The 16,027-nt window shown below is 37.6% G+C and overlaps 1 long non-coding RNA gene across 1 annotated transcript; it reads right to left on the bottom strand.

The window, feature by feature from the left end:
* Positions 1–1,449: 1,449 nt before the first annotated feature.
* LOC133732894 (uncharacterized) lies at positions 1,450–7,564 on the bottom strand. Its single transcript, XR_009857374.1, has 3 exons — positions 4,296–7,564; positions 3,547–3,621; positions 1,450–2,320 (listed from the first exon to the last, which is right to left on the bottom strand). It is a non-coding gene; the product is annotated as an uncharacterized LOC133732894 (long non-coding RNA).
* Positions 7,565–16,027: the final 8,463 nt, after the last annotated feature.

Raw genomic sequence — 16,027 nt, 5'->3', positions numbered from 1 at the left:
TCGGGTCGTACAATATATATACTATACACCGGAAACTTACATGATCACCGAGATATACAGTTATATATAGGTGTGTGGCACCATGCACGACGGATGCTAGCTCAAAAAATTACATTCTCATCGAATTTACGTTCTCACATCTCAAGATGGCTCGGCCGAGTCTGACTGGCCTTTACCAAAGAATTCAGAAAGCACTCATCGTACTTGTCCTGCTATGCTGTCTCTGGCCTCAACAGGAAAGCAGCTCTTCGAACCCGAGTCAGCTCGTCCTGTCCGCTGCAGATGATTTGGAATCCGGCGGAGGCATCACTTCCCAGACTCAGCGGAGGCAAAGTTTAGGAATCGAGAGCCCCACCGGTTCACCTCCGGCTGATCACTCGGTTCAAAGTCTGGTTGCCGTGATACGCGGTCTCTGGTATCGTTCAGAAAGTACCCCTCCAGGCTTACCAGTTACTCAGCACATGCAAAGGCAGACACCAAACCCTCAGTCTCCACTTGGCTTTGACAACGCAGTTACTGGTCTCATATTCCAGGCGGTTGTTGGCTTGGCTCTTGTAGGCAGACCACTTGATCAGGCAGACGGAACGCACCATTTGCATATCTTTGGAATGATCATGCTACTTGCTTTTGCATGTTCCTTCTCTGGTACTCTTCTAAGGCGTGCCTATCCAAGGGCAGGACGCTTCCTTGAGCAAATGGGAGTTCTTTCTACTGTGGTCGGGTTTTATCTATGGGCAAGTATCTTCCTTCCAAACAACCTCACATGGATTTGCTGGGTAGCTGCTGCTTATTCCTTCATAGTCCTTATCTTAGCTCTAACGGGAGAGGACGGCGGTGAAGTTTGATCGGGAAAGCAGGGCAGTAGATCCTGTAAGAGCAACTCCAACAACTTCTCTATAATTTTTGTATTATAGAGAAAATTATAGAGATTGCTGTAAATACAGGAAATTTGGTTTTCTCTTTCCTTATTTTTTTCCCTAAAATATAAATACTTTATAGGGAATCTGTTGGAGCGAAAGAGACTTATTTTTCCTTAAAATAGAGAAAAATTAAAATATGGGGAAATTGTTGGAGTTGCTCTAAATAAATTTGATGTTTTTTTTTCTAGGTCACTAGGTGTGGGCATTATGCACGATAGATACTAGCCTGCCCGGTTTAAACCGCACCACCCTGCTTTTTTATTTATTTTATTTTTATATAATTTTTAATATATTTTATTTTTCTGATTGGTTACAACTCCAAGCTTTTATAAGCGTGACTGTACACCTGATCAGCAATTAACCCTACCTAACAGCAAGACCTTCTTTGTGCAGTAACTCTTCTCTTTCGCCTTTATTTTGGCTTTATTGTTAAGATTTCACAAGTTGGGCCATTTCGGCCCTCATTTTATGGGCTCAAAAGAGTAAAAACTAGGGCTAAATATTGTTTACCACCCTGTGGTATGGACCTCACATCAATTCAGTCCCTCGACTTTCAATTTCATCAAAAACACCCCCGAACTATCATTTTCTCGTCCAATAGGTCCCTCCGACTCAATTCCGTTAATTTCAGAAGTTAAATGCTGACGTGGCATTTCCAACTCATCAAAAGTGGGGCCCACACGGATGTGAAATTCCCAAAATGTCCCTGAATCTATCACAGCCCCAAATCCTATTAAGATTGAATTTTTCCCACCCAAGATGACCTAAATACTTGTCTTGGAGATGTACATCCCGCCCAAAATAATCTTTCCTGCCAAAGAAGACCTAAATACTTGTGTTAGAGATGTACATCCCGCCCAAAATAATCTATTTGCAGAACATGTTCAAATTAATAACATTTGACCTGTAACATGTACTTCAAAATAACCAATCTACATTTTTAACCAACATGAAGCACCAATTCTACATTCGAAAGTTTAACAACATCAAACTTTCTTAAAATCCAACAAAATAAGCAGCCCAAATGTTTACAACATATCAAATGTTTGCATTTCAAATAGCTCTAATCATCCTCCCAAAAAATTAGAGCTAGCAACCTAGGTAGCACACACCAAGGTTGCACAAAAAATGTTAGGGCTTGTGTCACGCCCCGGATTTTGAATAACAAATTAAAATCCGAAACATGAATTAAACAACTTAATCAAATAAACGTCCTGAATTTTTTTCATAAACACACACCTCACACCACTCAATATTACATAACCAACTCCTCAATTTAATTAATACAACTCACTAATTGAGCATAACTTACCACACAATTTACCATAATTGTAAAACCAAATTAATACCCTCATCCGCACGATCACAGCCCTGATTCTCCTGACCTGCAGAATTTCCCGCTACACCGTTTGAATAGTGTACCGGGATTGCAACAACACCAACCCCGGTAAGCTTTTGACAGCTCGTGAGTAAACAGAAAGAAATGTTGATTTTATTTAATTTCAATTCTTTTAACTCAAGCAAAACAACCAACAATCACAACATTCTCAAGAACACGCCAAGCCAACTCACGGGAAATAACAAGGAATACATCCCCTCAATCACATAACCACTATAATCCTACATCCCCTCAATCACATAACCACTATAATCCTCATGTGGTCTTTCCCACAACCTACAAGTATTCCCATATCATGTGGTCCTTCCCACAACCTGTAATTATCCCCACTACATGTGGTCATTCCCACAACCTACAGTTATTCCCATTGCATGTGGTCATTCCCACAACCAGCAATTATCCCCACTGCATGTGGTCATTCCCACAACCAGCAGTTATTCCCATTGCATGTGGTCATTCCCACTACCAGCAATTATCCCCTCTGCATGTGGTCATTCCCACAACCAGCAGTTATTCCCATTGCATGTGGTCATTCCCACTACCAGCAATTATCCCCACTGCACGTGGTCATTCCCACAACCAGCAGTTATTCCCATTGCATGTGGTCATTCCCACTACCAGCAATTATCCCCACTGCACGTGGTCATTCCCACAACCAGCAGTTATCCCTACAAAACGTTAGATATCACCACTTGATCTAACAATATCACCGCTTTGGTTCTAAAATAATCACCACCTTGGTCCCATCACACAACACATTAGATATCTAACTACATCGCTACCTGACACCTTGGCCTAGGTTCCAGTACTCGACATATATCTCAGTTATTATTTAACCGTCAAACCCTAGACCATTTGACCTTCAGAACCCTTCATCATTTGACCTCTATACAACCCATCAAGTCAACTATGATTTTGAAAACATGATTTAATCCATCAAAATCATTATATATAAATATGGCACAATACATTTCAATCCATATTATATCTAAAATCATCACAATTCCACACTTCTCAATGTCACACCATTCCATATATATTCACGTAAATATATATATATATATATATATATATATATATATATATATATATATATATATATATATATATACGTAATTATCCGCTCAGGGATAATCACTAATACCAACTATATTTCACACAATTACGATAAAATAAAATAATTAAATTTATTCGGTTCGTAATATGAACCACGTGAGGTTTACTCACCTCTAATCCCGCTGCGTCTTCTTAGCAGCACCATCAAAGATTCACCATAGTCCGTCAAATCAATCCATTGATCACCTATCCAATATGACCTCAACTTAGCCAACAACTCAAAAACATAATTAAACGACGATCCAACGGTCGGATCGAAATTAAACGATGATCTAACGGTCGGATCCTCACAGATCGCCCTTAGGATCATCCTCCTAACTTATCAAGAAAATCCGACGGTCGGATCTTCCTGAATCATTCTTATATACATCTCCACAAAAATTTATGAAAATCCGACGGTCGGATTCTCACGAATCGCACTTCTAAACACTGTTTTGCAATTATACGAAGATCCAACGGTCAGATCTTCGCCCATGACCACACAAAGTCATCGGGACAGTCATACGATCAACATATCAAAACTACAAGTCCATCGGACGGTCCGATCTTCAAAAAACATTAATTGAACGATCGAAATCGATCGAAATCGTAAAAATTCATAACTAAATCATACGATATCCGAAAAATGCGTATAATGTATCGAAATGATCGTATTAAAATATAGAATCTAAAAATGTAAAGAAATCACATTTTTGACCCCCGGAGGTGGCCGGAAAAGGCCACCGGAGTTAGAGGCAGAGCCGCCGCCGACCACCGCCAATGGTGTCGGGGCCAGGCTGCTCCTCTTCGTCTCATCAAGCCCAACCACTTTAATAACTAGCACGAAGTCTGAAAATGAACGGAAGTGGTCGAAAAATTACCTTGAACACACGGTTTGGCCTGATTTTTTCCAGAAACTGGCGAAGCTCCGTTAGACGTAAAAACGTCGTCAACTCGCTTCGATCCCTTCATGAAATTTTTCAGAATTTCAATCTGAGTTCACCAGGCCAAGAATCTCGAAGATTGGTCGTCTATAACTCGAGATATCGGCGTTGACTCAAAATCGGGCTTAAATCGGTTTCGAGCTCCACCGCCGCGTAGCCGCCGTGAGGGGAGGAAAGGAGGGCAGCAGGCTGTTCGTGGGGAGGAGGCGAGCTGATTGACGCGCTTTTAAAGCTGCACGCAATTTAATCCTGTAAAATGTCATCGTTAGTATATGGTAAATAGGGGATCGTTCTTTCCGGGGATTGATGGTACACTTGTAATTGTGAAACAAATAAAGAAAAGTATTATTTACAAAAATAAAATAAAGAATATAAATATATACAATTGTATAAACAAATAAAGAATTAAAATAATAAAGTATTATTTACAAAAATAAAATAAAGAATATAAATATATACAAGTAACGAAATAAGGGGGGTTTTTAAGATAAAAATAAATAAATAAAATAAAGAAAATGTAAAAACATATATACAAGGGTGGAACGCAAGGAACAAAGATCAAAACCACATCTATATGAATGAAATCTAATTACAATTCCTATAGTTGATTATCTAATGTCATGAGAAATAAGTTGACCATGTGAAACGTTAATAAGCAAACGATTTCCCATATTTTACTTTCCTTGAATAATTGATCTAAGTGAAAGCACCTAAATCAATCCTATTGAACATGCAATCATAGTCTAGAAAGCTAGCTAATCAAGAACACATTCAATGCATGAAGAACAAAGAAAGGATGTCAACCAAAGTGCACAACCTAGTATGAAAAAGTTCATCTATTTGCAATCCTCCTTAATTGATTTCGACTTTTGTCCAAAGCCTTTACTACTTATGAAATAGGTTCACAAAACTATTAGGTGAATTGTTTACCTAAATCTAGCACCAATTACATGCATATATCCCAAGTTGGCCACCAAAGAACACATACATATAAAAGTTTTCTATAAACCAAAATCAATGAAGCAATCTCACATAAGCAACATAGAAATCAACACAAAGAAATTACAACTTTATTTCAAAACATATAAACGGGCTTTAAACTTTGCCCTTAACATTATTTGTTAACTAGAATTCATAGTCTTACAAAATCAAACAAAGAAAACAAGAGAAAGGATATAATACACCTTGAAAGATGAATGATAAAGCCTTGAGACGAAGAACTTGAAGATCCTTGAAAGCAAGCAATCTTCTAGGGACGACACAAGGGTGGATGGCGGTTAGGAAATTGATGTATTGCATGGCTTCTCTTTCTCTTGGCTTGAAAATGAAGAACAAGAAAACTAGAGAATGGAAAAGAAATATGGAGAGGAAATGGAGAGATAAAGAAGATGAAATGGATGAAGGAATGTGTGTTATGGATTCAGGAATTGGTGAATGATAGTGAGAGGAGAAGGTGTTTAAATAGGGAAGAAAAAGAAGAGTGAAATGATGAGATGAAGAAAAATAATGAAAGTGGAGTATGAGAGTGGTTTGTAAAATATGTAAAAGATGAGGTAATGATGAAAGCAAAGCATGAAGGTGAAGAAATGTGGAAGTGATGATGATCTTTTAGAGTAGAAAAATGTATCCAAGGAAAAAGAAATGCTTTCTTCATGTGGGTAGGAAACATGAATATGTGGTGTTGAGCTGTTTTCAGGTCAGTTTCTGCCCCTTTATTCCTTCAATTATTTCTCCATCAAAACTTCATATTGGGCCTCCGATTTCTTCATATCAAATGTTCCTCTATGAGTATAGATCATCCTGATAAATTTTCAGAGCTTCAGTCCATGTGGTTGGGCCAGAAATTCTGCTAGACTCCTCACAGGTCTAGTTTTCCAGTTTTGCTTCTGCAGAAAATTGGACTGATTGTTTGAAGGCCTTCCACTTCTATCTGGATCTTGTACTCTTCATATGAAATGTTCCTTTGGGTGTCTAGAATGGATCTGGAAGGTTTCATCTCATTTGAAGTTCATTTGGTCAGGCGGCCGCTCCTTCTTCTTTGCTTGGCTTGGTTTCTCCTAGCCAGAGTAGGAATATGTGTAAAATTGATCTTTTAGTACATTTCCATTTTTCTCCATCATTTCCAGGTAATTATGGACCTAACGCTCATTTCACCTTCATCTACTCCAATGTACCTAAAAATAGAAATTGAATTAAAAATCGATTCAGTTAAGGAATTAACTAAGCAAAATGTGAGGAATTAACTATTAAAATATCACATTAAACTGCTCCTATCAAATTCCCCCACACTTAGCTTTTGCTAGTCTCTTAGCAAAATCAAAAACTAACAAACCAAAAAGACTAAGACACAAAACAAAGAAACCAACGAAAAAAAGTGATTAAGTATGGAAAAAACACAAAGACTCAAAGAAACAAAAAACAAAAAACACAAAGAAAAAAAAACGTCACACATAAAAGACTAAAAAAAAAAACTAAATTCAAAAACAAAGACCAAGATGTTGACATCACAAAGACCTCTATTGCCCTTTAACATATTGTCTCAGAAATCTCATACTTTCAAGTCACCAAGATTAGCACTTAACCAAGAATCACATCATCAAGATATTCAAGAACTAATTACAAAATATAATCCACATATAAGCATGTAAGACTTGGGGGTAACAATGGTGATGGGTGGTGCTCAACATATTTCAAACAAGTCATGATTCAAACCTCACTTGGATATATCACTCTTTCTTCTCTCAGATTCAAGGCTCATGCTTAAAAGCTTATAATCACTCAATTATATGTGAGAGAAAATATTTTGAGGCAATCAAATAGCTCACATATATAAGAAACGAAAAGCACTTTCTGAATATAATTTTTCAAGATCTCATGAAAAATATCAACTACTTGCACAAATGGACCCAAGCCATAGGTTAAACTCTTATAACTCATCTCCACAGATCAAAGGCTGTCCCATCTTAAGGATAAAAAAAGGTCTTATAAATGGTTGTAATGGGGCCAAGGCTCAAGGTTTTAAGAACAAAGGGTAAGGAATCACAAAAATATCCTAAAGACCTAGCAGAGCATTTACAATTCACCTTATGTCTCCATATTAAGGGTCAGATTTCATTTTGTTGGGCTCAACCATCATTTTCAACTGCTTGCATCATTGTGAAAAAGAACAAAGACCTCATATTATGATTTTGGGCCTTCAACATACACACACTACAAGAAAATGACTCTTTTACCGCGCACATTTTACGGCGTGCATTAATGCGTGCCGTAATAGGCACACATTTACGGCGCATTTTCACGCAGGCCGTTAATACCCTTTCTGATATGGCCTTTTACGGCGTGCATATAATGCATGCCGTAATAGACCATATCAGAAAGGGTATTAACGGCATGCGTGAAAATGCGCCGTAATAGACACACATTTACGGCGCATTTTCACGCAGGCCGTTAATACCCTTTCTGATATGGTCTTTTACGGCATGCATTGACGTGTGCCGTAAAAGTAAAAGGCGCAAAAATTTTCGCCAAAATTTTTATTTCCCTCCATCTCTTCCCACTACACATTTCATTTTTAATTTTTTCATTTCATAACACAAAAACTTCTCTCTCTCCCCGACACACACCTCAATTTTCGCCATCTCTTCCTTCCACGTCTCTTCCTACCGCCAAGTCGCTGTTCACTGGATTTGCTCCACCGCCGAGTCGCTGGCCGCGTACCTCCCACCACCATCACGTTCTCTGCTCCTCTCATCGAAATGTCATGGATCGATTGAGCTACGAATTAAAGAACATTGAAGTGGTTGCCGCTCTTGGTCAATCTTGATTTTTGTTCTCAGAGGTCTCTCCCTGCGAAAAGAGAGTCGGTCTCAGAGGTCTCTCCCATCTCTCTCACTCTGAGACAAGTCCAATTTCTGGTTCGCAATCTCTTTTCAATTAGGTTTCAAATTTTCAAATTCCAGTCCTATTTCGTCTCTTTAACTATTCGATTTTGTTTTTTGATTCCAGATCTTCGAGATTCTAGGTGTGGAAATGGAGGCGCAGATCGACATCGTAAGGTCTTCCGCGAAAGCATCCAGGGTATAAAGCCGATGACGGCTCGGTTCTCAAGGTCGGCGAGGAGAAGGAGATCGGAAAGCAGGGATATTGAAGAAGGAACTTCTCACTATATCCCAAGCTTGAGGTGATAGGAGTCTAGGGTTTGTGCTTATTGAATTTGCGCTTATTTGTTCTTTTGGATTGGGATTGATTGCAATTATGTTTGAATTCAGTACGTACATTACACCGGGACGGGACACAGTTCGATTCGAGCGGCAATAGGGGGACATAGTTCAGTTCAGTCGAACAAGGTGAGGGAATTTTTGGCCTTTCACTTGTATTCTAATCGATGACTTGATTGATTCAGATGCAAAATTGTGTGTAGTTAAGAAGAAGGGAAAGAGATTAAGAAGAAAGCTCTGGAATGGAAGAGGTTGGCAATGGAACCAGATGCTTCTTTCTCCCAGAAAATAACTAGTAAAAGTTTAAAAGAACAAAATTGTTTGTTTTGTTAATTGCTTTAGTTGCATTTGGACTGTATCAGTTAGTTCCTTCTTTATAATAATCTATTAATTTCAATGTATTATTTGCAAGTTTGATTTGAAGTGAGATATGACTTGGTGAGAATTGTTGTTCTTTACTAGCTTGTGCTCTGACTTGTTTGCCATTGACATTGCACAGACAGGTCCTCTTGTGTTTATCAACAACTAGCTTGTCGTGTTATTTTGAGTACAAAATTATAAAGCATATTTTAAGAGCTAAAGATTACATCTTATGACCATGACTATCTCAATATTATAACTCTTCAACTAGCTTGTCATGCTTTTCAATTAATACAGCTCCCCTGGTACTTGCTAGCATCTATCCCATCATTTGTTTGTTATGTTCTTCTGTGTTCTGTTCATGACATTATTATCTTCTGTACATGCAGGTTAAGCAGAATGTAGCCCTTGCTTTAAGTTGTATAGTTTTGACCTCTCTTCCATCTGTTTTAGGTTTTCTTCCCCTCTAGTTAACAGTATGAGATTTTTCGTATGTTCTGAATTTCTGATTGATCTTTGCAGCTTTTAAATTTTTTCTAATTTAACTCTTGGCTGCTCTAATAGTAGCTTCCTCTTTCATGGTTTTAGTTGGTTTACATTGTAGGTTCTGTTACATGAACTCGATGGAAAGCTTACTGGTATTGTGAACTTAACTCATTGACTTGAGAAGAGTTTTTCTTATGAGGATGTCAAGGCAGCCATAAGTTATTGTTTGGCATTTTGGTGTGTTTATTAGTATATGTGTCTCATAAACTTGATATTTTTTGGAGTTGTATATTGCTTTTGTGTATTATACATAGGATCTTAAGCTTTAGGATATCGTGGGGATCATATGGAGGTTAGTATCTTAATTCTAAGCTTTTCTCATTGGGTTACAGATCAGATATTTAACTGCTGGCTATTTGTTTCAGAGACTGCCTATTGGTTGATCCTAAAGAGCTTGCACACCCATCTTTTAACTCCCAACAACAGAGGGAAAGGTGATCTTTTAACATTAGCTTACAATTGTGAATACCAATTTGATTCAAAAACCTCATTTAAATTACTTTTGTGACAAAACTGAATTAGGACCTGATCAACTACATAAATTAAAAACTGAAGTAGTGTACTCTTGGACTTTGAAGAATGTTGTATGCCCCTTGTTCTTCTCATCCCCTTGATTCCAACTTGTAGAACATAAATTACTTGCACAATTTGTTATTTTTCTTGCCTTTGCGATTGCTAGTGACTGGAATGTTCATGATGCCAAGTTCTCACATCTTTTGCATCTGGCTGTGCTACCTCATTAGTAGTTGATAGGTGAGAGATTTCAAACTGTGACTATTGTTAATGATCCAATCTCTTCCTACATATACTGCATCATTCTTACAAGTTCTCTTTTGCTCAGACAAGTCATTCATATATAATTGGCATATTCATTCTATGGTTGCTTTTTCTTTCTTATACAATCCTTTTGTAGTCTGTTCTCATGTCCCCCGTATTGTAACGATGTTCCTTATCTTCCTCATCATTTCTTGTTCTGTCATTCCTATGTCTGCATCTATCCAAGCTTCCTAATGACAACTATGGTCCCAGGTGAATCCAAGCAATGGACATAGTCAAGGCAATTACCAGCTCCTTTGAGAAAGGATGTTGGGGCACAAAGTCTCCAAAGAGTTTGAAGCAAGTTCATTCTGGAGCAGCTCATTTGTGCATGAGATTCATGGAGGACTGTTATATACCACTTTTTATGAATTTAAGTTCTTTCTCGTATTGGTTTAGCCATAAATTTCAAATGTGATGCTTTTAAAGCAATGTATGTAATTGAATATCTTTTTTAAATATATATAAAAGTCAGATTCTTTTAAATATGAGCAGAAGAAATTGAATTGAAATTTATTTTTTTTAATATAAAAGAACATTTTACGGCGTGCAAATTGGGCTGTAAAAAACTGGGTAACTAATTCTTTTACGGCATGCAAAAGTGTGCCATAAAAATAGTCTTTTACGGCATGCCCTGTGTGCCGTAATAAGTGGTCTAAAAAGTCATTTACGGCTTGCTTTCTTGACATTCACGGTGTGCAAACATCCCATAAATCAAATTGAATAATACTTGAGAATATATTTACGGCCTACTTGGATGCACAATTACGGCCCTCTTATGAACGCCGTTAAAGAGTAATGTCTTTTACGGCTCCGGCATTTACAGCCTGCATTTGTGCGCCGTAAAAGGGTATTTACGGCGCACATTGTGGGCGGTAAAAGACTATTTTTGGTGTAGTGACAAACTCCTAATTCACAAACAAATGATCATGTCCAACACTTTTTTTTTTTTCTCTATATATATATATATTTTTTTTTCTTTTCTGGACAAATCCACCCCCACACTTATTTCTCATCATCCCTTCACATAATACATCACAAAATTAAGCTCTACTAGGCCCTAAGGACATGGGTAGAGTCAAAACTATACTAGGGTTCACATGGTGAAGATAATGTGGGTGATGAAAGAAAGGCTTATATATGTAGGCTCAAAGGGGTTTATCTAAGGGGTGTACAACTTGTGCACACAATTAGGGATACATGGCATGTTTGGCATTGGTGATAATTCCTAAGGCGCCTTTATCCTTTCCAGAATCAGGGACATGTATTGATAAAAGTCTCAACAAGCATAAGAGTGAATTCTAGCATTCTCTAGTCCATTAAACTTAATCTATGGCAAGTAATCAATCAAATGAAGAATAATGAGATCATCAAAACATCACCAAGAAAATAAGAGTATAATTCATTTTTTTTCATTAATCACTCAACAAAGAAAGGGCACATGGCTCAAATTCTCACAAGTGTTATTATGAATAATAACTTATCATCCACATGTTCATATTCTGTACCAAAGTTACGCTTGCACCATATCTACTACACATTCATATGCTTTTCATAAATCATAATTAACCAAAGAATATCATCAAATATTATCTCAATCTTGTGATCCTCTTTTAGCCTTAATTTCAGAGATATAAGTTCATCATAGATAGTTAAAAGGCATCCTAAGACTCAAAGAAAAACAAAAATATATATTTTTTTTAAATAAATTTTTCATTTTTTTTTTTTACAATTTAATTTAATTTCAACACTTAGGTACGGGAACAGGGAGTCTCGATGTGCAATGGGACTGAAACAGCTACCCTTTTTCAAGACTATGTTTAATCCAATATACCTTAGTGTATCACAACATCAACTAAAAACACAATCCAACATCAACTATTTTTCATTTTTTTCATTTTTTTTTATATACTAACTACTAAAAACACAATAAAGCAATAATTCTTCCCCCATACTTAATTCATGCATTGTCCTCAATGTATAAACAAATATAAAGCATACAAAGCATAAATCAAGCATAGAAGAGAAAGTTAACGCAATGAAACCTAAAACAACTTAAAATTCATGAAAATAAAATAGAAGGAAGATTTCAAGAAAGCAAATCTGCGTTTGATGGCTCCTCCACAGCTACAGTTGAAATGGGTTGCCTCCCATGCAGCGCTTAATGTTTGAAGTCTTTCAGCCTAGACTTATACCTCCATTTACTCCTTTGGAGGAGCGGTATGCGGGCGAGTGGCAGCCCTCTTGCTGGTTTCAGCCTCCGGAGGAGGGTCCTCATGGTGTGATGCAGTAGCGTCCTTGCGAGGAAACCTAGGAGGATAACTCTGCAAGTTATTGACTTCCTGAGCAAGCTTGTTTATTGCAGTGTGACAGCGGATCAAAGAGAAGTTCATCTCAGAGATGTAATCGATCATGCATGTGACTTTCCAATCTGTCACCATAATACCATCGAGGAGAGAGGAACGCAAATCATCAATCGAATCCGACAAGCTTTCCAGGGTGGCCACAGGCCGAGGAGCACGAGCAGCTGGTGAGGAATAGGACTCTCCAGGATGCAGTCTGGGAGAGCGATGAGGCAGAGGAGGGGGACTGCGGCTACGCTCACGTATAGGACGATGGTCCCCAGGACGAGTGAGGCCAGCTCTAGCGGCCGCTTGACGACCTTCTTCCTCCAAAGAGAGAACACGGCGTTGATTGACGCCCATGCGAGCGGTAACCTTGGTTCGAACCATGAGGAAGGAGAAGGAATTTGAAACTGCACACTTAGACAAACCTTTAGTAAAATCTGGAGGAGACAAAAAAGGAGGTATATATAAAGCACAAAAATAGGATAGAAATCTCAACAGGCACACGGTTTTAACAAAGCTTCTCCGGGAAGGAGAAGAGTTATGACAGTTCACAGCCCAAGAAACACGTATGCACATGAAAAACTCCCCCACGTGTAAATATTCCTTTCTTTTCCGAGATTTACGGCAATTAATCTGCTTTCAGCTATTGCTTGTCTGTCACAGCTCCTCGAGAACCGTTTGATTCCCCCACGCGTCCTTTCTTTTCCTTGATTCACGACACTTAAACCTGCTTTCGGCTGTAACTTGTCTGTTACAGCTCCTCGAGATCCGTTTGGTTCCCCCACGCGCCAATAATCCTTGCTTTTCCGTGTTTTATTCTGCTTTTCTGAGATTTACTTTTGACTCATCTCGGAGACTGTCCATCCTTCTCTCTTTCAGTCCTTCTCTCTCTCAGAACTTCAATATTCTCTCTCAGAGCTTCAGTCATTCTCTCTCAAATTATCAGATCTTTCCTGTCTCAGATCTTCAGTTCTCCTCTCTCTGATCTTCAGCTTTTCTTTCTCAGATCTTCAGCTTTTCTTTCTAAGATCTTCAGATCTTCTCTCTCAGTTCTTTAGTCCTTCCCTCTCTGATCTTCAGTCTTCTTCTCTCAGATCTTCAGATCTCCCTCTGATCTTCAGTTCTTCTTTTCTCAAATCTTCAGATCTCCCTCTCTAATCTTCAGTAATGGAACCACAAACCCAGCAACCAACCGAGGATGGAGGAAGCAACAAAGCAGTCGGGAGCAGTGCTAACATGCATTGCAGGCGGAGCAGTACCAGGTGGGCTCCTACTATAGATCAGATAAGAATCCTCAAGGAGTTTTATGATAATGGAGGTAAGAACCCAACTCCAGAGCAGATTCAGAGGATAACTCTCCAGCTGAAACGGTATGGACAGGTTGAGAACAAGAACGTCTTTTATTGGTTCCAGAACCACAAGTCTCGGGAGAGGCAGAAGAAGAAGTTAACTTCGGATGTTCATGTGCCCATGCAAAGATCTGGGCTTGTTGGTGGATCCATTAATCTCAATTTTGGGTCAATTAGTTCTACTGGTGTTGATGGATCCATTAATCTCAATTTTGGGTCAACTTGTTCTGCTGGTGTTGGTGGATCCATCATGGAACAACAAGGAGAATATCACCAGGAGATTGAAACCCTTCCACTGTTCCCCATGCATGGTGAGGACATCTTTGGCAACATGAAGACTACTTCCGAAGGTGGTAGCGGCTATGGTGGTGGCTCTCGCATTTCCCTTGAGCTCAGCCTCAACTCCTACGGAGATGCAGACATGGCTTAGTATAGAGTATTATTATTATTATTATTATTATTATTATTTTTTTTTTTTGTAAATAGCTGAATTTAATAAGACTGAATGAATGCAGTTTTTTTTTTATATATAGGACTCAAAAATAAAAGACAAATATATATATAGGACTCAAAATGAAAGACAAAAATATTTATAGGACTCAAAATGAAAGACAAATATATAAATCTCTTTCCCCACACTTAAATATTGCATTATCTTCAATGTAATCAATTAAAAGCATGCAATGAAATAAGTAAGCATAGATAGAAGACATTTACGAAAACAAATCCTAAAATAAAAACAATAGAGAAAAATTGAAAAATAAAAAGAAATAGGGAAAGAGAAAGCAAATCTGATTATATTCTGAATTGGGTTGCCTCCCAAGTAGCGCTTGTATTTTACGCCTTGCAGCCAGATGGTACCTACATTAAATAAAGTTAGTAACTATAATTAACAAAGAAATACAAAATAAAAAGAAGTATAACTATTAATTACAAACTACAAGTATAATTAACAAGTATATTGTACATAAGACACAAGTTAAGTACACAAGTGAGTGTAAAACGTGAAAAGTATTTTTACAAGTATAAAGTGTGCAACAACAAAATAATTTACACGTATAGAGTATTCACAAGTATTTCTTTTGTTATAAACATTATTGATATCAAATCAAATTCCAAGCGGTAAATCAAGTGGATGTGCGGCCCAAGTATAGTCGCCTAGACACAAACTCCCTTTCAAATCGTTCGGGCAACCTTACTGAAATGACCAGGTGGGGGAGGACGAACACGAGAGGAAAAATCCATTTTGGCATGAGCTACTCCCACATAGTGGTTTAGGCCCATTTGCAAGCACTTCTGGATTCAAAAACCCGTCATGAACGTTGTCCCCTTCCTAGACACCATTCCACATAGGCTATACTTACTAAGATGAAAAAGTTCATAAGTGTGAAGACAGTTCAACAAGTGTTAATAAAGGCCGCCCTCAACCTTAAGGGACCTGAGCTAGGTACCAATAAGGGGTTTAGGCCAATATTAACAAAAGAGACTTCACCTATTCCTCTCAATTTACAACCTACAATTAAAATTCGTGTTCAATAATATAAAAACATTCTAGTTAATTTAAACTAAGTTTCAAACAATTTTTAAACAACAAATATATACAATAAATGACACAATTTAGCAAGTGATTTTTCAATCCCCGGCAACGGCGCCAAAAATTGACGCGCTTTTAAAGCTGCACGCAATTTAACCCTGTAAAATGTCATCGTTAGTATATGGTAAATAGGGATCGTTCTTTCCGGGGATTGAGGGTACACTTGTAATTGTGAAACAAATAAAGAAAAGTATTATTTACAAAAATAAAATAAAGAATATAAATATATACAATTGTATAAACAAATAAAGAATTAAAATAATAAAGTATTATTTACAAAAATAAAATAAAGAATATAAATATATACAAGTAACGAAATAAGGGGGGTTTTTAAGATAAAAATAAATAAATAAAATAAAGAAAATGTAAAAACATATATACAAGGGTGGAACGCAAGGAACAAAGATCAAAACCACATCCATATGAATGAAATCCAATT

The sequence above is a fragment of the Rosa rugosa genome, chromosome 2 (genome assembly GCF_958449725.1).
Source record: "Rosa rugosa chromosome 2, drRosRugo1.1, whole genome shotgun sequence".
Lineage (NCBI taxonomy): Eukaryota > Viridiplantae > Streptophyta > Magnoliopsida > Rosales > Rosaceae > Rosa > Rosa rugosa.
The sequence above is the reverse complement of the archived record's forward strand: the minus strand, read 5'-3'. Positions and strand labels throughout refer to the sequence as shown.